We start from the raw sequence: 23,299 nt of genomic DNA, 5'->3' as shown, positions 1-23,299 counted from the left end.
CCCAAAGAGCTCTGCACTATTCTCATGAACACTGCAAATACAGGATGCATGAATATTCTGTATTTTCACACCCACAGGAAGTGCCACAATAACCAAGGACACGAGAATGTCTTCAAAGACAGTTTGCTGAGGGATATAGCAGAAAAAAATTTCAAGGTTGCTGGTGGCATTGGAGCAGCTGCAGATGGTGGAGCGCCGCTTCTAGGCCCGAGAAATGGGTAGCTGACTTGTCTCATGATCACATCATAATGCAGGTTTCGGATGACAAGCAGTGGTTGCAGAACTTTTGGATGCGAAAGGCCACATACCTGTATCTGTGTGCTTGTCTCAGCCCTCCAGCAGAGGAACACCAGAATGAGAGCTACACTGACAGTGGAGAAACAAGCAGTGGTCACACTGTGGAAACTTGTAATGCTAGTCTACTACTAGTCAGTGGGAAATCCACAGTCGGGACTGTTATCATGCAAGTGTGCAGGGCCATTGTCTCCAGCTACACAGGACTGTGACTCTCAGCTATGTGCAAGACATAGTGGATGGATCTGCAACAATGGGGTTTTCGAACTGAGGAGGAACAATAGACAGCACGCATATCCCTATTTTGACACCAGCCCACCTTGCCACCACATACATCAACAGGGAGGGCTACTTTTCTGCGGTTATGAAAGCACTGGAGGATCACTGGGGACGCTTCACCGATATCAGTGTGGGCTGGTCAGGGAAGGTGCATGATGTTTACATCTTTAAGAACACAGACTTGTTCAGAAAGCTGTAAACAGGGACATTCTTTTCTGACTGGCAGATTACCATTGGTGATATTGAAATGGGAGAGCCCACCCGTTGCTCCTTTAGCTCATGACGCCATACAATGGCCACCTTGACAGCACGAAGGAAAGATTCAACTGCTGGTTCTGCTGGTGCAGAATGACAATTCATAGAATCATAGAATATCAGGGTTGGAAGGGACCCCAGAAGGTCATCTAGTCCAACCCCCTGCTCGAAGCAGGACCAATTCCCAGTTAAATCAGCCCAGCCAGGACTTTGTCAAGCCTGACCTTAAAAACCTCTAAGGAAGGAGATTCTACCACCTCCCTAGGTAACGCATTCCAGTGTTTCACCACCCTCTTAGTGAAAAAGTTTTTCCTAATATCCAGTCTAAACCTCCCCCACTGCAACTTGAGACCATTACTCCTCGTTCTGTCATCTGCTACCATTGAGAACAGTCTAGAGCCATCCTCTTTGGAACCCCCTTTCAGGTAGTTGAAAGCAGCTATCAAATCCCCCCTCATTCTTCTCTTCTGCAGGCTAAACAATCCCAGCTCCCACAATTGAATGTGCTTTTGGTAGACTGAAGGGACGCTGCCAGTGTTTACTCAAAAGATTAGATCTCAGTGAGAAAAATATCCCAATGGTTATAGCTAAGGGCCTACGGAATCCACAGCCATGAAAAATGCATCACTGACCATGAATTCTGGTCTTTTGTGTGCGTTTACCTTATACTATACAGATTTCACAGGGGAGACCAGCATTTCTCAGACTAGGGGTCCTGAGCCTAGAAGGAGTTGCAAGGAGGTCACAAGGTTATTTTAGGGGGGTCACGGTGTTGCCCCCTTTACTTCTGTGTTGCCTTCAGAGCTGGGCAGCTGGAGAGCAGCGGTTGTTGGCCAGGCGCCCAGCTGTGAAGGGAGCACCCCGCCAACAGCAGCACAGAAGTAAATGTGACAATACCATACCATGCCATCCTTACTTCTGCACTGCTGCCTGCAGAGCTAGGTGGACGGAAAGTGGTGGCTGCTGACTGAGGGCTCAGTTCTGCAGGAAACAACACAGAAGTAAGGGTGACAACACCATACCAGGCCATCCTTACTTCTGCGCTACTGCTGATGGCAGCTCTGCCTTCACAGCTGGGCTCCCTGCCAGCAGCCACTGCTCTCCAGCTGCCCAGCTCTGAAGGCAGTGCTGCCGCCAGCAGCAGTGCAGAAGTAAGGGAAGCAGTACAGCAAGCTTCCCCCTCCCCCCACAACTTCTTTTTGGGTAAGGATCCCTACAATTACAACAGGATGAAATTTCAGATTTAAATAGCTGAAATTTACAATTTTTAAAATCCTCTGACTGTGAAACTGACCAAAATGGACCATGAATTTGGTAGGGCCCTAGTTATAGCTGCATGTTGTGTCCTGCATAATATCTGTGAGGCAAAGTGGGAAAAGCTGCCACCAAGGTGGACAGCAGAGATGGAGCAGTTCTCCACTGACTTTAAACAACCAGTCACAAGGGCCATTACAAGAGCTTAACATGGAGCTATGCAGTTGAGGGACACTTTGAAAGAGCACTTTAATAGTAAGCCACAGTAGGGTTCTGTGTTGGAGTATGCTCTGGGCCTGTAGCTTTGGGTGCTTCTCAGAACTGTTGTGTTTGCTGTCCATTTATAAATATAACTGGGAGTTTTCTGAAATTATGAACTAGGTGGTGCTTTGAATACCACTATGAATTCTGCAAAATTTGTTGTGAACGAATAAAGATAATTTGATCTTCCAAAAACAGAACTTTATTGAGTGGGAGAAAACAGTGCAGAAAATCAATGTGCAAATAAACCCACAGGCAATGTTATACAAATTTTTAACAAATTAACTTGGTGAAAATTTTAAACTTGAAAGGGAGGAAACATTCATGTCTATCTGAGTGCACAAATGTAGACCGTTGTGGCTATGCATACACCAACTGTGGTTCTCACAGGTCAGTGTATGTGAAGCAGTGGTTTTCCTTGCTGTCCCCCAAACATGTAGTAGCAGGGGTTCTTATGTGCACTGTGTTGCCATCTGGTATGTTGACGGGTCTAGGAAGTAGCGACCACGGAGTTCTCCAAAGACTGCAAAGGGCAGAGAATTGTGGATTTTTGGACCCGTAGGTCAACAAAGGTCTGTAGCATTTGGGTTTGCTGCCTCGGAAAATCCATTATGTCTGTGTGCATTTCCCTCTCCTTGTCTAGCTGGGACTCCTGACCTTTTCATGTCCTCTCTGTCCTTCTCCATACTGTCGATCACATTGGCCCTTCAAGCCCTTTGTTCACAGTCCGATACAGCACTAGCTTGCAGGATTTTGCAGAACACGTGCTCTCCAGTTCTCTTCTTTCTCCTCCTCATTGTGGTCAGGCACATCCCTCAAGCCCTCCGTGTCAGAAGCTGCTGATAAAACCAGACAGATGTACCACTGGATTTACAGTTACAAGTGAAAGGTAAGTTTCAAAACTCTCTTCCCTTATTCCCATAAACGCTTTTACTTAGACACACTTAGTAACACTTCAGCTTTGGAGCGCCTCTACACAGCACTGCTCTCCAGCCCCCGTCATGGTGAGTATGGCCCACGAGGGGCAAGGCCGGAGAAGGATTTTCTGTTGCATGAAGCTATAAAATTTTGGTCCCTATTTCATGGGTATGAGTATAGGGCAACGGCACTGAATATTGGCACTGTTTTCCACAGGTGGGGGTGATTTTAGCTGATCTCTCTCTCCTGTGGGTCACAAAAGTACAGAGAACACAGTTGCTACTGGCGTCCCAAAACCGTCCAGGCCCATATGCTGCTAGCCTGTTTACTGCAATGGTGCCAGCCGAACTCACTGCAGAGTGGGAAAGTGTCCTACTGCAGAGAAAGAAATATAAGGAGCCATCTCTAGAAACCTACAGGAGAGGACTACAGAGATCCTACATGAAAATTTCATTGATATTTCTCTGGAATATAAAAGGGACATCCCCATGTACATAAACAAAGTGCTTCGCATGACTCCCTTCCCCACCTAATCCAACATGGGAATGAAAAACAGATGCTAACTCTACCTCTGTTTGTTGTATCTCTATCTCTTCTCATACAAATAGAACACTGAAAAGTTAATACCTCTGCCTTGTTAATTTGGGGGTGGGCTGGGTGCCATCTTTAAATTTAACCATTGTTACTCAAAATACATGCACACACTTACTAGAGTTCAATTCCCTTTCATCAGGCTCATCCATGCTCAGGACAGGCTAGCCTGTAGTGGAGTTGCAAATCAGCCATGCCATGTGGCAGGGTCTGAGTCCCCACTCAGGTCTTCCCCCTCCCTCCCTCTCCTCACAGTTCTTGGCAGGGATCTCTGTCTCAGGCGCCTCCAAGGTATTCAGAGTTGTCCATGGGGTGCTGGTGGGGTCTCTGCCAAGCTTGACATGCAGTTAGCTGTAAAAGCAGCAGATCTACGGGGCAGCACCAGATCTACTGTTGGCCTCCCTGGCCTTGTGGTATCCCTGGTGAAGTTCTTTTGCTTTCATGCAACACTGCTGTTGATCCTTGTTGTACCCCTTTTCCTGCATTCCCTGTACAATCTGCTCATAGATATCCCTGTTTCTATGACTGATCTGTAGTTGTGCTTGCAGAGCCACTTATTCCCACAGACCCAGGAGATCCAATACTTCCTGTTTACGCCAGGCAGAAGTGCATCTAGTGTGTGGAATCTGCATGGACGGTTGCACACAAAAAGGAAGAACTGCTAGATTTACCCTAAGGTGGGCAATTGAGAAAACACATTTCAAAACCACATAGGGATTTTTAACTTGGTATGTGGCTTCTGGTGGCCCTGGGCAGTGGAGTTTAAAATTGTTTCCAGATTGGTAAATATCACAGGGAATGGGGCATTGTGGGACAGCTGCTGGACGACTGTTAGGGTTGACACAGGTCATGCAGTGTCTACACTCACACTGCACCAACCTCAATAGGTTGACCATGGCTCTGTGCTGTTAAGGAGGTGGTTTTACTATGTCTTGTGATGGGGTTGCTGGCTGGAGACAAATTTGAGTGTAGATACATGCATGCAGAGTTCAACATAAGGCAACATATGTCAACATGTGTAGTGTAGACCAGGCTATGTCCCATTTTCAAATAGTCTTACTCCCACTGAAAGCCAAGTGCATAATCAAATGAAAGTTAAGTGCGCAAATCATGTGAAAATTCACTTATACGTAGCTATTAATATATTTATGCATTCACTAAGTAGTCTTATATTGAGTTTTCTCTTGCTTGTATGAGAACATATATTTGGTGCAACCTTCAGTTAAAGCCTGACATTTCTTAAAGTGTTTCTTTATACTAAAAAGTCTTTAATTTATTGGCTGTACGATAGTATTTTTTCTTCACCTCGTCCGTCCTTTGTCCTATATCCTTTAAAACCAAACTATTTTTATAGCCAAAGAACTGAGGTATTTTATGAACAAACAATCCCCCCAACTTGTGACATTCCATTTCTTACTGGATATGTAACTATTGGTGTCAGGGGTGGCCAACCTGTGGCTCTGGAGCCACATGCGGCTCTTCAGAAGTTAATATGCAACTCCGTGGGTGAAGCTACAGGTGCCAACTTTCCAATGTGCCGGGGGGGGTGGGGGGTGGCTCACTGCTCAACCCTTCACTCTGCCACACACCCTGCCCCCAACTCCACCCCTTCCCACCCCCTCCCCTGAGCCTGCCATGCCCTCGCTCCTCCCCAAGCCTCCTGCTTCCCATGAAACAGCTGATCCGGAGGTGGGGGGAGATGCTGATCGGCAGGGCTGCCGGTGGGTGAGAGGCACTGGGAGCAGGGGGTGGAGCTGATGGGGGGGGGTGCTGACGTATTACTGTGGCTCTTTGGAAATGTACATAGGTAAATTCTGGCTCCTTCTCAGGCTCAGGCTGGCCACCCCTGATTGGTGCAAATGATGTACTCATGTGCAATATATAAAGTGTTTAAAAAAGTTAAGAGATTCCTCAGAAATATTACACATCTGATAAATGTACATAAGCTATAACATAAACCTGCCCTTCTCTTGCAAAGCCCCTGCTAGTCTGCTTTGTGGAGGTCTAGTCACTGCTAAGCATCACCAGCCTCATTCCTTACTCCCTTAAACTCTTTTTTTGCAATCGATAGTGGAGTCCCGGATGAGGCTGCAGGTCTTCTGGAATGTTCATCCCGATGTTCTGTAAAGCAGCACCTCCAATGCTGGTGCCACAGATCTACGCGGAGGTGCCATCCGGGCGGGGGAATGTGTCTGAGCCACCAGGAGGGTCCTCTGTCATCTCCGGCTTTGGCAGAGGCGTCCTGCCCGTTCCTGGGGCGCAGAGTCGGGGCTTTCAGGGGGAGCGGCGCTCGGGGAGACCCAGGGGCTGGCGCTCCAGAGACGGGCAGCGGGGGGGCTACCACGTCGGGAGGGATCCAGGCAGGGCAAGAGCTGAGAGGGGAATGACGGGAGGCTGTCAAGTACCTGGCACATGAAGACACCTGCTCAGCACGCCCGGCCCGTCGGCTCGCCCCGCGGCTTCGGCTGCTCCCTGCCAGCTAGTCTCACGCCGAGCCTAGTCTCGCCGCCCGCTCCTCACCCGGCGAGCGACAACCTAACGGGGCCAAGCCGTTATTTGGGGCCGGGAAGGAGAGAATCACGTGAGCCCTACAGGCAACCAATGAGGAACGAGTTCTGTTTGGCCCACGCGAGAACAGCGTGTTTCCCTCGCGCAGGGGAGGGGCAGGAAGGGCGTGGTCAAGAGAAGGAACGGAAACTACGTGAACTGGTCACCCAGCCAATCAGGAGGGCGCTTGTGCGGCCGTCGCGAGGCTCTCTTGCTTTGCCTGTCCGCTGCGGCCTCTGTAGCCTCAGCACGCGCGCCAAACATCGCCTGTTTCCAGGCTGCTGCCTCGCGCCGGAAGGCTCAGCTCCCACGGTGTGGGGGCGGACCCACCAGGCGAGGGGGGGTGAGAGCACGTGACAGGGCCGACAGCCAATGAGCGAAGAGGCTGCGCGTGGCAGGCGAAGGCCTCAGGAGCTGCGAGCGGGGCTCGTGGGTTGCGGTGTGGCCCTGCGCCGCGTGGAGCTAGCGGCGGGAAGCAGGTAGGAGCTCGGAGCGCGCGACGGGATCCGCCCGGTATTTTCGCCCCCATTTTGAAGTTTTATTCGAGGAGGTGGCGTGAGGTAGGGGTGTCACGTGAGCTGGGTGGCCCAATCACACGGGATCGCTCTCCCCTGCGCCTGCCAGCGGCGGCTCGGCCTCCCGTTCTCGGGGACGCTTTTGAGGCGAGAGCGAGGTGGGCTACTCCCTGGGCGGTGGGAGGGGGCGCGGTGAGGGAGCGGTGGTTCTCGCGCAGGCTGGGCCCCTCCTTAGCCCCCGGGAAACGGCCCCCGCGAGCACGCGAACAGCAGGCGCCGGGAGGGGCGTGAGAGCGATCACGTGACCGAGCCCTGCTGCCGAGGGGCGGAAGGGGGACGGGGACAGAGCCGAGAGACAGACAGTAGCTACGCCGCCGCCGGCTGCATCCGGGCACCGGCGCGGGGAGCGCGGCCTGACCTCGCCCCGCTCCGGGAGGCGGCTGCACAAGGAGCTATCACCCCTTCAGTGATCCTAAGCGCGCGGGGGGAGGCTGAGGGGGCTTTGCTGCGGCGAGGCTGGCCCCTCGCCAGGAGCCGCCCTGCTGCTGTCGATGTCCCCGTCGAGCAGATGGGACCCTGAGTTTACAGCCTTCTCGAGAAGCGCAGGGCGCCCTGCTCCGCACGGGCTGGGTGGCTGCGGGAGCGCGAAGCGCTGAGGCTCCTACCTCCACGGGGCTCGGGGCTGCGGATGTGAGGGGCGAGTCGAGGATCGAGGGAGCTTCGGGCTTCAGCTCAGTCCCTGTGGTTTATCTCGGTCACAGTCTGAGCTGTACAGATCTCCCTGGGCCTCCTGTGCTGCTGGAGCCCTAACAGGTGAAACCACAGCAGAGTGTCAGTGTGCAAAGGCTCCATGGTCAACAGTGAACGCCCTCCTCAGAAGTCTGCTCTGAAGATCACAGCTCTGGCATGCCCCAACTGCAAACTGAAACCACACGCACGTGTGAGGAAGCGAGAACATCTCTAGTCTCAGGCATAACAGGGCCACAGATCTCCTTTTGTACGGTGTATGTGCATGTGGCATCCTGTATGTAGCTTGACTCTTCATTAAAATGGTGATTCTTGCTCTTTTCATCTGTGTTGCTGAAACACTTTTCTTCTGACATTTATTGTTGTGCTGTAACCACTCTTTCCATTCTTTTGTTGCATGGATTTTTGTTTTACCTTGCATATTCTATTTAGTACTTTGCAGCTCTGTGTGCCACACATTCTAGTATATTCTTTGCTCCTTTATTTTCATAGGTTAGGTTATGGCAGCATAGAGTGAAGAATATGTTGATATATTTCAAAAATCTCTTTTCAGGTTGTGAGATTGCTTCCTTGGATGTACAGTCCTGATCAGAGATACTGCATGAATTTTGTCTCCCTTGGGCATTATGATATCCTTTCCTATTGGGGATTGTTAGAAGCAATACTTACTAGCAGTGTTACCAGTATTGAGTGTATCGGCCTCTGCGGTTCATGTGAGCCCTACGATGCTTGGGGTGGGGAGGGAGAATAGCAAGGCGATCTAGGTTCTATAGTTCACAGTGAGGATCCCAAGTTGATGGAGCATTATTGGACCTATGCCGTGGGAAAAAATCCAATGGGATTTTTCTTTCAGCAGGTGATCAGTGATTGGAATTCTCAGTCTCGGGTATTGGCACATTCTACCTTATTAGGGTTCCTAGAGAAGGTGGATGGGACTAGATATTAAACCACTGTACCTTTTTTTCAAGACATGTTCTGGGTTAAATTGGTAGTCAGATTTGGGGTTGAAGAGTGGGGTGTGTTTTGTTTTTTTTTGGCTGTGTGACTTTGTTAGCAAGAATCTGGTCATGATGATGGGGGTCCTCTTCCATTTTCCAATAAATTGGAAAATTGGAGCCGGACAGTCTGCTACAGTCAGATTGTCTCTAAGGTGCCACAAGTACTCCTTTTCTTTTTGCGAATACAGACTAACATGGCTGTTACTCTGAAACCAGTCAGATGATGTATCCCAAACAATTATATTCCTGTGGATTTTTTAAAAAACTTCAGTCCTTTCCATTTTCTTTTATTTCTGTGAGTTGAAGAGGGGGTGGCAATGGGATGGGAGTAGGAAGGATGATGGAGGGTTGGGGTAAGAAGTAGTAAGAGGGATAATAGGAGGGAATAATCTGAAAAGGAACAGAGAAGAAAAAGAGGATGTAGAAAATCGGGATAGATACATGAAACTGACCTAAATAAAATTGTGTCCTCTAGAAAAGCATTTGTTCATCACAAGAACCACTACCTCCAGAAAAGGGAAATGGGAGGGTTAGAGAAGTAGGGAAAGGATTGTTGACCTAATTTGAGTTTATGACAGAAGGTAGGAGAACATGTGCCTTATAAAAATTTTACTTTTTTTTTTTAATTGGTGGAATACTGTCCCACTTTGACACGCTTTTATAGTATTAATACTTTTTTCCTTCTGTAACACTTTCCATCCAATGATCTCAAAATGCGTTGCAAACATTACACCTAACTATCTCAAGTTTAAGATGAGGAAACAGGCATGGAAATAAAGTAATTCGCCTAAGGTTATATATAAGAAGTCTGTGACAGAGATGGAAATAGAATCCAGATCTCCTGTGGTGCACTAGTCAAAAGACCATCTTTCTCATTTTTCTCACCCCTTAAAAACTCAGGGCAACTCTTCCTCCAGCTAAAAAGTGATGGCCATAGGGCTTGTCTATACTGTTTATTTAGTTGGCTCAAATTGATTGCTAGACATTAACAACCTGGAGAGAACATACTTAGTTCTGAATTCAAATGAGCCTTCTCCCTTGTCTCAGGTTTCAGAGTAGCAGCTGTGTTAGTCTGTATCTGCAAAAAGAACAGGAGTACTTGTAGCACCTTAGAGACTAACATGTTTATTAGAGCATAAGCTTTCATTGGCTACAGCCCACTTCATCGGATGCATAGAATGGAACATATAGTAAGAAGATATATAGACATAAAGATAAATTGGAAGTTGCCATACAAACTGTGAGAGGCTAATTAGTTAAGATGAGCTATTCACAGGAGAAAAAAACTTTTGTAGTGATAATCAAGATGGCCCATTTAGACAGTTGACAATAAGGTGTGAGGATACTTAACTTTAGGGAAATAGATTCAATATGTGTAATGACCCAGCTACTCCCAGTCTCTATTCAAACCCAAGTTAATGGTATCTAGTTTGCATATTAATTCAAGCTCAGCAGTTTCTAGTCTGTTTTTGAAGCTTTTTCTGTTGCAAAATTGCCACCCTTAAATCTTTTACTGAGTGGCCAGAGAGGTTGAAGTGTTCTCCTACCGGTTTTTGAATGCTATGATTCCTGATGTCAGATTTGTGTCCATTTATTCTTTTGCGTAGAGACTGTCCGGTTTGGCCAGTGTACATGACAGAGGGGCATTGCTGGAACATGATGGCATATATCACATTGGTAGATGTGCAGGTGAATGAGCCCCTGATAGCGTGGCTAATGTAATTAGGTCCTATGATGGTGTCACTTGAATAAATATGTGGACAGAGTTGGCATCGGGCTTTGTTGCAAGGATAGGTTCCTCGGTTAGTGTTTTTGTTGTGTGGTGCGTGGTTGCTGGAGAGTATTTGCTTCAGGTTGGGGGGCTGTCTGTAAGTGAGGACTGGTCTGTCTCCCAAGATCTGTGAGAGTGAGGGATCATTTTTCAGGATAGGTTGTAAATCTTTGATGATGCGCTGGAGAGGTTTTAGTTGGAGGCTGAAGGTGACAGCTAGTGGTGTTCTGTAGTTTCTTTGTTGGGCCTGTCCTGTAGTAGGTGACTTCTGGGTATTCTTCTGGCTCTGTCAATCAGTTTTTCACTTCATCAGGTGGGTATTGTAGTTTTAAGAATGCTTGCTAGAGATCTTGTAGGTGTCTGAGGGATTGGAGCAAATGCGGTTGTATCTTAGAGCTTGGCTGTAGACAGTGGATCGTGTGGTGTGGTCAGGGTGAAAGCTGGAGGCATGGAGGTAGGAATAGCGGTCAGTAGGTTTCCGGTATAGGGTGGTGGTTATGTGACCATCGCTTATTAGCACAGTAGTGTCCAGGAAATGGACCGCTTGTGTGGACTGGTCCAGGCTGAGGTTGATGGTGGGATGTAAATTGTTGAAATCATGGTGGAATTCCTCAAGGGCTTCTTTTCCATGGGTCCAGATGATGAAGATGTCATCAATGTAGCGCAAGTAGAGTAGGGGTGCTAGGGGATGAGAGCTAAGGAAGCGTTGTTCTAAGTCAGCCATAAAAATGCTGGCATACTGTGGGGCCATGCGGGTACCCATAGCAGTGCCGCTGACTTGAAGGTATATATTGTCCCCAAATGTAAAATAGTTGTGGGTGAGGACAAAGTCGCAAAGTTCAGCCACCAGGTTTGCCGTGACATTATCAGGGATACTGTTCCTGATGGCTTGTAGTCCATCTTTGTGTGGAATGTTGGTGTAGAGGGCTTCTACATCCATAGTGGACAGGATGGTGTTTTCTGGAAGATCACCGATGGACTGTAGTTTCCTCAGGAAGTCAGTGGTGTCTCAAAGGTAGCTGGGAGTGCTGGTAGCATAGGGCCTGAGGAGGGAGTCCACATAGCCAGACAATCCTGCTGTCAGGGTGCCAATGCCTGAGATGATGGGGTGTCCAGGATTCCCAGGTTTATGGATCTTGGGAAGCAGATAGAATACTCCTGGTCGGGGTTCTAGGCATGTGTCTACACAGATCTATTCCAGTGCTTTTTCAGGGAGTTTCTTGAGCAGAGGGTGTAGTTTCTTTTGGTAATCCTCAGTGGGATCAGAGGATAATGGCCTGTAGAATGTGGAGTCAGAGAGCTGCCTAGCAGCCTCTTGTTCATATTCCAACTTATTCCTGATGACGACAGCACCTCCTTTGTCAGCCTTTTTGATTATGATGTCAGGAGAGTGAGTTTGTGTGTGTGGTTTTTGGAGGGGGGTCGGGGGTTGAGAAAACCTGGATTTGTGCTGGAAATGGCCCACCTTGATTATCATACACATTTTAAAGAGAGTGGTCACTTTGGATGGGCTATTACCAGCAGGAGAGTGAGTTTGTGTATGTGGGGGGGGGGGGCAGAGGGTGAGAGAACCTGGATTTGTGCTGGAAATGGCCCAACTTGATGATCACTTTAGATAAGCTATTACCAGCAGGAGAGTGGGGTGGGAGGAGGTATTGTTTCATGGTCTCTGTGTATATAATGTCTTCTGCAGTTTCCACAGTATGCATCCGATGAAGTGAGCTGTAGCTCACGAAAGCTTATGCTCAAATAAATTGGTTAGTCTCTAAGGTGCCACAAGTACTCCTTTTCTTTTTGCGAATACAGACTAACATGGCTGTTACTTTGAAAGATGTCAGAGTTGTTCCTGAGGTTGCTGATGTCTGTGTCTTATCTCCTCACTTGTTTTTGTTGTTCCTCTTTCACTCCTGGCTTGTTCTTTCAGTTTCATTTATGTCTTTGGGTGAGTGCCCCCTGCAGATGGTACATTTTTGATAATGCTTGTAGTAAGAAAGTGTAACTGATGAGAACTGCCTGATTCTTGTCTGTTTCATTTTCCTTCTGCCACAGTAGCTATGACAGGAAGCACAAACATGACCTTCCCCTGCTTTATTCCTCTGTTCTATAACTTTCAGAATGAAGAGGGTAAGGAGTGGTTAAAAATATAGCAAGCTTATGGTGACCCCCTGAATAGAGAGTGTACAAATGACTTTATGATAAAATTTGCTGAAAATAATATACAATGATATATCTTTTAAATAGAATGCTCTTTTAGTTGTATTTTTTATCTATATATGTAAAAATAATCACCAGTTTTGAGTGAAAACTAACTTCTTACCATTTTTTCCACTCTTTTGTGCACACTGGTTTGTTGTAAGCCCTAATCCTGCAATGCCCAGGTAGATACCTGAACAGTTCTTCAGCCAGTACTGCAGTGTGGATTGCCAACTAACACTCCAGTCCATGCTCTTCTCTTTGTGTTAACGGCTTAGTTTCTGTATAAAAAAAGATGGTTTATACTTTGGTGATTTCCTGCTCTAATTTCTATACAATAATCCCTTACTTATGCCAGTTTCTGATATGATTCACCATATAACGATGATAGGGCAAGATGTGCCCTAAGTTATGCCCTGTCAAAGTCCATGTGGCTTTGTGAGCATAACCAAAGGATGAATTTAGATCAGTTTGTTTCAAATATAATATCTCCAAATATTAGTGAATAGAATGTGTTGTTTACTCCTTCAGATAACACAAGAACCATGGGTCACCCAATGAAATTAATAGGCAGCACATTTAAAACGAACAAAAATAAGTACTGCTTTACACAACGCATAGTCAACCTTTGGAACTCATTGTCAGGGGATGTTGTGAAGGCCAAAACTATAACAGTAAAAAAAAAAAAAAAAAAAAAACCAAAATAAAAACCTAGATGAGTTCATAGAGGATAGGTCCATCAACAGCTATTAGCCAAGATGGTAAGGGATGCAACCCCATGCTCTGTGTCCTTAGCCTGTGTTTATCAAAAGTTTCAATGGACGACCAGATGGATTACGCGATGATTGCCTATTGCATTCATTCCCTTTTAAACACCTGGCATTAGCCACTGTTGGAAGACAGGATACTGGGCTAGATGAACCATTGGTCTGACCCAGTATGTCATTCTTATGTTAATATATCTGGGATCCAGAGGTGACAAACTTACTTGTAATATGTTTGTTACAGGTTCTCCAAAGTGGCAAAAGATTAACTAATGTAGCTATTTGGGTTACATAATTTTTTTTAGTGCTTATATAGGATGGAACACTCTTAGTTCTGGTCTGCATTAAAGAGATCAATATACTGTAATATACCTCAAATCCACTCTGAATTCACACAGGAGTGCTTCATTTGATTATCAGGAATGCAATAATTGATTGAAGTTACCTAACAACTTGAAGAGGTAAATCTTCAACTGACTGAGATTCAAGCGATTGCCATTGCGGAGGCATCGCACTGATACAATAAGTGCAGTCATTTGAATCTCCTTAGTTGAAAGTCTCTCTTCTGCTTCAATGCCACCCAGGGGCGGTGAGTTATATACACTCGTGCCCGGACTCCAGCAATATTCAGGGGCCAGGGGCCTGGCTCCACTAATGTTTGGGGCCGGATCTCTCCCCTGGCCCTGTCTACTGCCCCCCGCACCTCCCCCGAATGTTCCCCAGCCCCCTCTTGCTGCCCCCTGCTCAGGTGCCCCAGAGCCTGCAGCTCATGCTGACTCTGCTCTGTAGGCTCCCTGCATCAACTGCTGCTGCAGGGTCCTAGTGCCCCCCTCTCACTAATGGCAGGGCAGGCTGCCCTTACCCTGCCCTTCTGCCCTAGTCCTGAGCCTCTCCAACGCCCCAAACCCCTCAACCCCAGCCCCAGACAGAGCCCTCATTCCCCCCCGTACCCTAATCCTCTGTCCCAACCCTGAGCCCCCTCCCACACTCCAAACCTCTCATCCTCAGCCCCACAGCCTGCATCCCTTCCCACACACCCCCTCCTAACCCCAAACTCCCTCCCAGAGCCTGCACCCCCAGCCCAGCCCAGCCCAGAGCCTGCATCCAAATTCCCTCCTGCACCCCCACCGCTTGCCCCAGCCCAGAGCCTACACCCAAACTCCGTCCCAGACCCTGCACCTCTCTTCCCCTCCTGCACCCCTACCCCAGCCTAAAGCCTGTACCCCAGACCCACTCCCCCACCCAAACTCTGTCCCAGAGCCTGCACTCCTCATCCCCTCCTGCACCCCTGCCCCAGCCCAGAGCCTAAACCCAGCACCCAAACTTCACCTCAGAGCCTGCACCTCTCCTGCACCCTAATCCTCAGCCCAGGTCCTGCACCCCAGACCTCCTCCCCCCACCCAAACTCCCTCCCAGGGCCTTAGGCAGGTGGGGGGAGGGGTGGGTTCTGGGCACCATCAAAATTCCTACAAACCTGCCACCCCTGGTGCCACCATGCCCCTTTCGGTAGTATTGTCAGAGTATCTCCCTCCTCAGAAATGACCTTGTAGCATATGTCCACTTGTGCCATACAGTTCTTCAGCTAGTACTGCAGTATGGATTGCCAAGTAAGACTCCATTCCATGTTCTTCTCTTTGTGTTAAACGCTTCCTTTCTATATAAAGAAAGATGTTTTTTCCCCCAATTCTAACTTTTGAGGTCATGCTTTATAATAGGTCATGTACTACATTGTCTTGTTTTGTTAATACAAAATTATGTACTGTTTTGTTTTTAATTAAATTTCAATTATCACCCTAATGCAGCTTGACACAAGTCATGAGTACAAAGTTAATTATCTAGCAAATAAGCAATATATCCATCGCCATTTTTAATATACTAATGCACAATTAATAAGAGTCTGAAAATATTAAAGCTATATAATTGTTTAAATAAATGTATGTAGTTATAGTATACCCTCCTAGGTAGCAAAAAGCTGTACCCAATCTAGTGTAAAGGCTCTATTTAGTTGTAAATCAACATGTTTAAATGGTTATATTAACCAATGAGAAGGCACCTTTTTTTAGCAGATAACTGAAGTACAACTGGAAAAGTTGATCAAAATCCATGATTTAGATCACCTTGATGTAAATCAGGGGTCGCAAACACACGGCCCACTTTTTCTGCAGCCTACCAGCTCCCCATGGCACCCAGCGGCGTTTATCTAGAGTCGTTCCGGCCCGGCGCGTACTGGGGGCAGGGCAGGCTCCCTGCCTGCCTTGCCCCCGCACGGCTCCAGGAAGCGGCTGGGACCTGGGGGAGGAGGGGCACAGTGTTGCCCTAGCCACGCCTCCAGGTACCTCCCCCGAAGATCCTATTGGCCGTGGTTCAGGGAAGGGGTTGGAATGGGGGCAGGAAAGAGGTGGGGCAGGGGCGGGGCCCCATGGAAGGGGTGGAGTGGGGGTAGGATGGGACAGTGATGCGGTCCTCGGGCCAATGCACTAGTCCTCATGTGGCCCTCATGGTCATTTGAGTTTGAGACCCCTGATGTAAATCAATCCACCCTGATTGAAAGGTGGTCTAATTTCACTGTAGCGTCTCCAACAACTCTATATTCATTTTAAAGTTTATTCTGTAAATTTCCAAAATAGTAGTATCCTGTAATCCAGGGATGGCCAACCTGAGCCCGAGAAGGAGCCAGAATTCACCAGTGAACATTGTCAAAGAATCACAGTATTATGTCAGCAGCCCCCCATCCGCTACCCCCTGTCCAGCTCTCAGCACCTCCCACCCATCGCTGGTTAGCACCTCCCCCTTCCCATGCCTCCTGCCTGCTGCAATTAGCTGTTTCACAGTGGGCTCTGGTGGGGAGGAGGGAGTGCATGGCAGGCTTGGGGGAACGGATGGAGTGGTGGCAGGACCTTGGGCAGAGAAGGGGGTTGAGCAGTGAGCAGCACACTGGAAAGTTAGCATCTGTAGCTCCAGCCTCGGAGTCAGCGCATATGCAAGGAGCGGCATATTAACCTCTGAACAGCTGCATGTGGCTCCGGAGCCACAGGTTGGCCACCCCTGCTGTAATCAGTTACAACAGTTGGGTTGTCTTCTACAGTAAGGCCTTGTCTGTTTGCGGGAAATAGACCAGCATCACTATTCCGCTAAGGTATTCTGAAATACCTCTCCCATGTGGATTCTGTAATAAAGTCACTTAATTCTGGTATAATTATTTTGCTTTGTAAGTGTGGAGTAATGATTCTGGAATAAAGTCACTTTTTATTTTGGAAAAATGTCCACATGGGGAGTTGTTCTGCTGTAGATATTCCAGAATAGCCATCCTAGTCAATTTCCCCATGTAGACAAGCCCTAACACTATACCAAGGGGACGGTTCTTTCTCTTTCTCCAGTGCCAGGAAGCACAATAGTGCCACAAAACATTTCTTTGAAAGGAGGTGTCTAGTAGTGCTGGAAGCAAACTGAATCTGACTAGAATAGCATGACCCTGATACTTCCTCTAGGCTAGCAAACTTTGTAGCCATAATTCACCACTGGAGTTAGCAATGATGGAAGCTTTAATACAGAGAAAGGTTAGATGATGGTGGTAAAAACCCCTTAGACATGTCTGGGCTAGTGCTCCCAATGTAGGTACCACCAGTGGAGTTACACCAACAAAGTCCTAAGACTAAAAAATTTGCCAGTGTAGATAAGGCCTTAGATTTATGCTGTGGCATATAGAATAAGAGCTGTGTGGTACAACTTCTTAGGGGAGTAGACCTATTTAAAGAGGAAAGAAGTGGGAAAACTACAGGAGGATAGGAGCAGAGGTGAGACAAAGAAGAGTGAAACAGACATATGAGATATGAGGATCAAAGGGCATGTATTGATTTAAATCATTCATTTAAATCATGAATTTTGATCAACTTTTCCATTTGTACTTCAGTTATCTGCTAAAGAAAGGTGCCTTCTCATTGGTTAATATACCCATTTAAGTCATGTTGATTTACAACTAAGTAGAGCCTTTATACTAGATTGGGTACATCTTTTTGCTGCCTAGGAAGGTACACTATAACTAATTACATTTATTTAAGCAATTTTATAGCTTCAGAGAAAATAGAAGAATAAACACAAGGAAAAAAACAAAGAGGAAAATGAGTAAAAAAACAAAAGAATGCAAAAGAATCAAAACCAAGAGGAGGCATACAAGACTCTTAACCCAGTGATAGGTTTTAAACTTACATATGGTTTAAATAAATGTCTTCTACATTAAGGCTACTGGAATACTTGCTTGACTTTCCAGTTTTTCATCCTACTTCCCCTTGATATTTGGAAAACAACCGCTGATGCATTTCACTGCTTACTAGATGAAAATGGTCTTCTGTGCAGAGAAGTTCTAGTAACTTCTAAGAATATTATTTGACGCCTTTCCAAAGACAGTGGCACCACACCCATGCTAAATAAATAACAGCAGCCTCTTGTGATTTGCATGATTCTTGTAATCTTAGAAACAAAAAAAGGGAAAAACCCAGTGTGTCTTTCTGGTGAAGATATGTTAATAATAAGGGGCCTCCGTTTTAGTAGTAGAACCGGTATTTCACATTGACTTTTGCAATGATGTTAGGTATTTAAACAGTTTTTGTACAGTGGTGATAGATTTAATCTTTAGTCTGCTGTCTCCTAGCATTTTACTTTCAAGTCTTACTTCACCGTTCCTGCCTTTTTGATCTAAAAGGGCAAAGGAAAATATTTTATCTGCTCTGGAGAGAATAACTATCTAGGTTTTTAAATCTGATGCATATGTGTCTATTGTGCCTGAAAAAATGGATTGGTTTGTGCAGTTTCTTTGTGATGCTCTTGGAATCCAAACTATGAGAGATTATCCCAAATGCATATGAATAAGCTTCTGTTGCCTAGAAACAGTCATGGGAGGGCTGGCCTTCCCCAATGTTATATTCAGCTTGCCAACTCTCAGTATTGAAAATTGGATTTGAGTGGCAAAAAGAAAATAATGCTAACAGAACTGAAATAGATGCTTTGATAACATTACTTGTTATGATTGGTCATCTATTCAATGCAAATGTCTAGGTTGCTGGTGCTTTGGTAGCTTGACATTGAACTGTCCGTTAGGTTCCCTCAACTTTCTTTTTTGGCACCCTATAATAAATAACCCTGTCTCTCTAAGGCTGTGAGCATAGTGTTTTTAAGGTTTCAGAGTAACAGCCGTGTTAGTCTGTATTCGCAAAAAGAAAAGGAGTACTTGTGGCACCTTTAGAGACTAACCAATTTATTTGAGCATAAGCTTTCGTGAGCTACAGCTCACTTTGCTGTAACTCACGAAAGCTTATGCTCAAATAAATTGGTTAGTCTCTAAAGGTGCCACAAGTACTCCTTTTCTTTTAGTGTTTTTAAGGTTAAATGACCAGGTTGACACTTTTTTTTTTTTTTTAGGGCTGTTCAAGTTTTGCAGATAAAATATATCAAGGTGTATTTTATTAACCCTGGTTTTTAAAGCTAAGAATTTTTTTTCAGACATTAAACAGGTTTTCACCTATTAAAATTTTCCTTTGCTGGCTTTATACTCACAAGCACTTGGCTTGTTCTTGATCACAGAATTTGATGTTGGCTTCTTCTAGATGCCCAAGCACTTCCAGCCTTGAGGTGGCCTAGGAGAATTTTTAGATAATATAAAATATAGATAATTATAATATAGACTGGAATTTTAATGCCTACAGTGTGTAATGTGCAATTGTATGTCATGCAAATACAGATTAAAATACAAAAGTAGACGTTGTGAGATATTTGCCATCAGATTAATAGTTAATGGCTAATGATTTTTAATTTAAAACATGGTTTACAAGCTATTTGTTAGAAAAGAATGCTCTGGGGCATGCAGCAAGGGCTATGCTGGCCCCTCACCCCTTTTTGAATATGCTTTTTAAGAGAAGTGATCCCTGGAAGAAATACGTTGTTGGAGAGCCCTACAAAACAGCCTAACACAAATTTGTATTGACCTGTACAGGAGCAGTGTTTCAATACATACAGAAGAGAGGGAGGGATAGCTCAGTGGTTTGAGCATTGGCCTGCTAAACCCAGGGTTGTGAGTTCAATCCTTGAGGGGGCCATTTAGCGATCTGGGGCGAAAATTGGGGATTGGTCCTGCTTTGAGCAGGGGGTTGGACTAGATGACCACCTGAGGTCCCTTCCAACCCTGATATTCTATGATTCTGTGACCTTGCAGTGTATGATAGTTGTCTCTGTTGCATGTTTGCCTGACTTGACAGTAGTTCTGCGCCCAGTAAATGCTCAGGAGACAAGTGGGGCGCCCAGCGGGCTGAGCTCTGCAAGGGGGCCAGCCGGGGTTAGATTTAGACCCTGGGTATGGGGAGGGGCAGCTCCGCCTGCAGAGGCGGCCCCTCGCTGTCGGAGCGCGCCCAGGGGATGGGGGCCGACCTGCGGCCGCTCTCTGGTGCGGGGAGCAGCGAGCTCCGGAGCCTCGAGTGGCGCGATGATTTCGGCGGCGGGGGGCACGGGAGCTGGCCGGGGCTTCGATGGCAGCGTCTCCTGGGGGTGGCGCAGCGCGTGCAGGGGCCCTACGACGGCTTCTCTTCGAGAATCTTCCCCCTTCCTCGCCTGGGGGCGGGGTAGGCCCGGGCCCAATGTCTGGGGGGGGGGGGGCCCGACCCTGGCACGTGACGGGTGGGCAACCAGGCGGGAGGGAGGGGAAACGCGAGTCACCAGTGCGCCTGCGCGGAGTACAGCGTCGTGACGTCATGCGGTTGCGCACGCACGTTCCCCCCAGCTGGTGGACACACGGTCCGTGTGAAGAGAAGGGGGGGAGCCCTCTCTCTCCGGCGCACGGTAACTGCGGTGAACGGGTGGGGGTGCCAGGACCGGGACTGCCGGGCCCCGCCTTCGAGGTGGTGCACGCAGGTTCTCATGCGCCTCCTGCTGGCCGTGCCAGCTGCGAAAATTAACACCAGGCGCAGCCACGAGGCTGCAGGGCCCGTGCGCAGGCATCTGCCCCAGACCCCAGTGACAGCGCGAAGCGCCGGCCGGCCCTGTGCTGTAGCGGGCACGTGGCGCGGCTCCTCGCACCGTGTCCTCTTCGGTGCAGCCCGGGCGGGAGGCGGGGGCTGCAAGGCGCGAAGCGCCTTCGAGTGTCTGGGGGTGGGCCAGGCCCTGCGCGCTAGCAGCGGGCCTGGCTCCAGCTGCCCGCTCGCGCCACTGCTGCGGCCTGAGCTGCAGCGCGATGCGCCTCCCATCCTGTGGCCTCCCCCTGCCCGGTGGGCAGGGCCTCTAGGCCCCGCTGATGACGGGGTCAATCGGCGGCGGCTGTAGAGGTCAGCGCGGGGTGTCTGCCGGGCCCCGCTTGTGCGCTGGGCTTCAGTGAGGCGGAGCTTGTGGATCTTCCCCGTCCCGAAAACCCGGGTTAGGGCCGCTGCGCCTTCGCTGGCCGCGGCGACTCCTGGTAGAAGCCGATGAGCGCCCGCCCGCCAGGAAACCCAGCCTCGCCGACCCGAGGCCTCCGGGCATTCAGTCTCCGCCTCGGAAAGCAGCGTCTGCTCAACCAGCTCCTGGCCGAGAAGCCACCTGCTCCCGCTGAGCTCCGTGCGGGGCCGGCACCTGTTGCGCCAGTCCTGCCAGCCGCGGGCTCGCAGAGCGAGGTGCTGCCGAGTGTGCCGGGCTGCAGCGCGGCGCCGTCCGACTCAGCCACCCTGCGGCAGCCAGGAACAAATGTTCCCGCTGACTTCAACAGCAGCGCTCTGCGCACATCTCTTGCTGTCATTGGGCTCATCTCTCTGGCTCTCATTGGCAGCTGGAGATAAATACTCTCAGCTCCTGCCATTACAGGGCCTGTGAGGTCCAGCTCGTTGCCAGTCTCCCACTGTCATTTGCTTTTGTGGACGCTGGGAGAGATTTGTGATTGAGCATGCAGATAAAATGCACAGTATTATTATGAATGTGTTCTGTGAATGTGCATGTGAGAAGTGTCCTAAAACGGTGGCATGGATTGAACACATGTACAAGGTCATATATAGGGAATTCTGGGTCTTAGCACCTGTTGTCTGTTTGTAGATTAGTAAACTATTTATTTGGCATGTGATTTTCAAATATGTGGCCTTAGCACTTCTCTAGTATCTTCTGAATAAGAATCTTAATCCACTTTACAATGGTTCCTATCCTTTTTTGTGTGTTCATGGGAGTCAGCCTTCACAGATCTTATTGCAGAATCAGGGCAAAATTTTCACAACACAACTGCGCAAAACTTGAAAATCAATTAGGTTTTGTATTATTCAATCCCCCAAAAGGATCTGGAAAATTTTTAATGCATGAAAAACCCCTACACTATCCATTCTTCATCTTCCTGTGCCTTCAAAAACCAAACATAAAACCACAAGAAGTTGAAACTTAAGTATCTGAAAACATACCCAGGATGAAAATGTATCCTCAAACTTAAATGTAACTTTGTTACTACTGCATTTATAAATAAAACAAATTCCTTTTATGAAAGGAGAATATGAACAATTTGGGGTTGACTGTCTTTTTTTCTGGCTCTGCTTCTTCACATGAGTGGCATGGGCATGCTGATTATCCATGAAAAGTCTGGGAACCTTGCAGTTTGAGAAATACACCATACGTGAAATCTGCTGTTTTCATTTTAGTAGATTATGTAGGAGAAATGGAAATTTATAGTCCAGTAGTTCAGCAATTTAGCTTTTGTGTATATAATTATCTAAATATGTGTGGGTGGAGAAGGGGAGATTGCTTGCTAAATCAGAAGCTGAGAATAGTTTTGAGTATTTTCTGATAAATATGAATAACACAAGTTGGAAGTAGTACACGTAGTTCTCTCTTTTTTTAGTTTGTTGGAACTTACTGTAGTTCGTTAATCCCTTTTTGAAACACAGGCACAGCCATCCCAATTAATGAGACATTTCCTATTATATTGCATATGACGAGTCTTGCTCCCCCTTGTACAAGTTCATCAGTCTTCAAAAACAGTGGAATTGATGCAATTTCATGCACCTACTCTGGATTGAGGTCTGCAGCTGGTTATTCTTGGAGGGAGACTGCGTCCCTGCATTTGTTGGAGCGGGGTTTGTTGAAGAGTCAGGACACACTGAGTTGCTCTGTATTATAAAGTTCCACTAGCAGAAACACCAGGAGTTGATCTGTTATATGGAAAGATATAACTTAATCACTTTTCTGACCTTTGCCACCCTTGAAATCAGATTACAAACAACAGTTATCAGTGTTATACCAGTTAAAGAAACTGCTCTTAAATATCTAATTTATATAAAGTATGTTTGGATTTGAGGAAAGTGTCTGGCAGAGACATCACTTTCCCCAAGTGAACTAGTGCTAGTGACCTCAACTCCACTCCCTTGTTCTGGTTCCTTCAGACTATGCATGTACATAATAGAATGAATTTTGAGTTAGTATTATATTTTACCACACTACATTTCTTACATATTTAATGTAAGTGTGAAAAACCCTGATATTTAGTGTGGACTATGAAAGCTGCAAATATGTGTTCTCTAGAATATGAAAAGCAGATGGGCTGAACTAAAAGTATAGGAATGACACCATATCAAGATGAAGTTCAGTTTTTGTTCTGTAATAAAGTTTAAAAAACTCCATTGGCATCTACAAAGTGATGATAGGGTGGAAATGACCATAAAATTTGACAAGCTCGCTTGTGGATTTTCGATTTAAAAAAAAAAATGTTTTTCAAAATGATAAGACATTTGAGTAGTGGGCGAGTAGAAAGGTAAAATCTTGAATATGCAGATAGGGTCTCTTGCATTCCCTGTATATGTATAACTGTGGGAGTAATTACAGCAGGACAGTGGCTCCTTATTTTCGTTATTTGCATAACTATCTCATAATCTTACAGTGACACTATTATAGGCAGAACTGATAGCACTGCCTTATAGTTGAGGT

General features: G+C 47.0%; 1 protein-coding gene across 10 annotated transcripts in view; it reads left to right on the top strand.

Moving 5' to 3' along the window:
- The first annotated feature begins 6,757 nt into the window (after positions 1–6,757).
- The window catches only part of MGA (MAX dimerization protein MGA), a 94,970-nt gene continuing 78,428 nt past the window's right edge, over positions 6,758–23,299 (top strand). For all 10 annotated transcript variants that reach the window (XR_013346370.1, XR_013346371.1, XM_077818848.1 and 7 more), the window contains exon 1: positions 6,758–6,878. The gene's annotated coding sequence lies outside the window, so the exon portion shown is untranslated. The remainder of the gene's footprint in view (positions 6,879–23,299) is intronic.

Source organism: Eretmochelys imbricata, chromosome 6 (genome assembly GCF_965152235.1).
Source record: "Eretmochelys imbricata isolate rEreImb1 chromosome 6, rEreImb1.hap1, whole genome shotgun sequence".
In the NCBI taxonomy this organism is placed as follows: domain Eukaryota; kingdom Metazoa; phylum Chordata; order Testudines; family Cheloniidae; genus Eretmochelys; species Eretmochelys imbricata.
The sequence above is the reverse complement of the archived record's forward strand: the minus strand, read 5'-3'. Positions and strand labels throughout refer to the sequence as shown.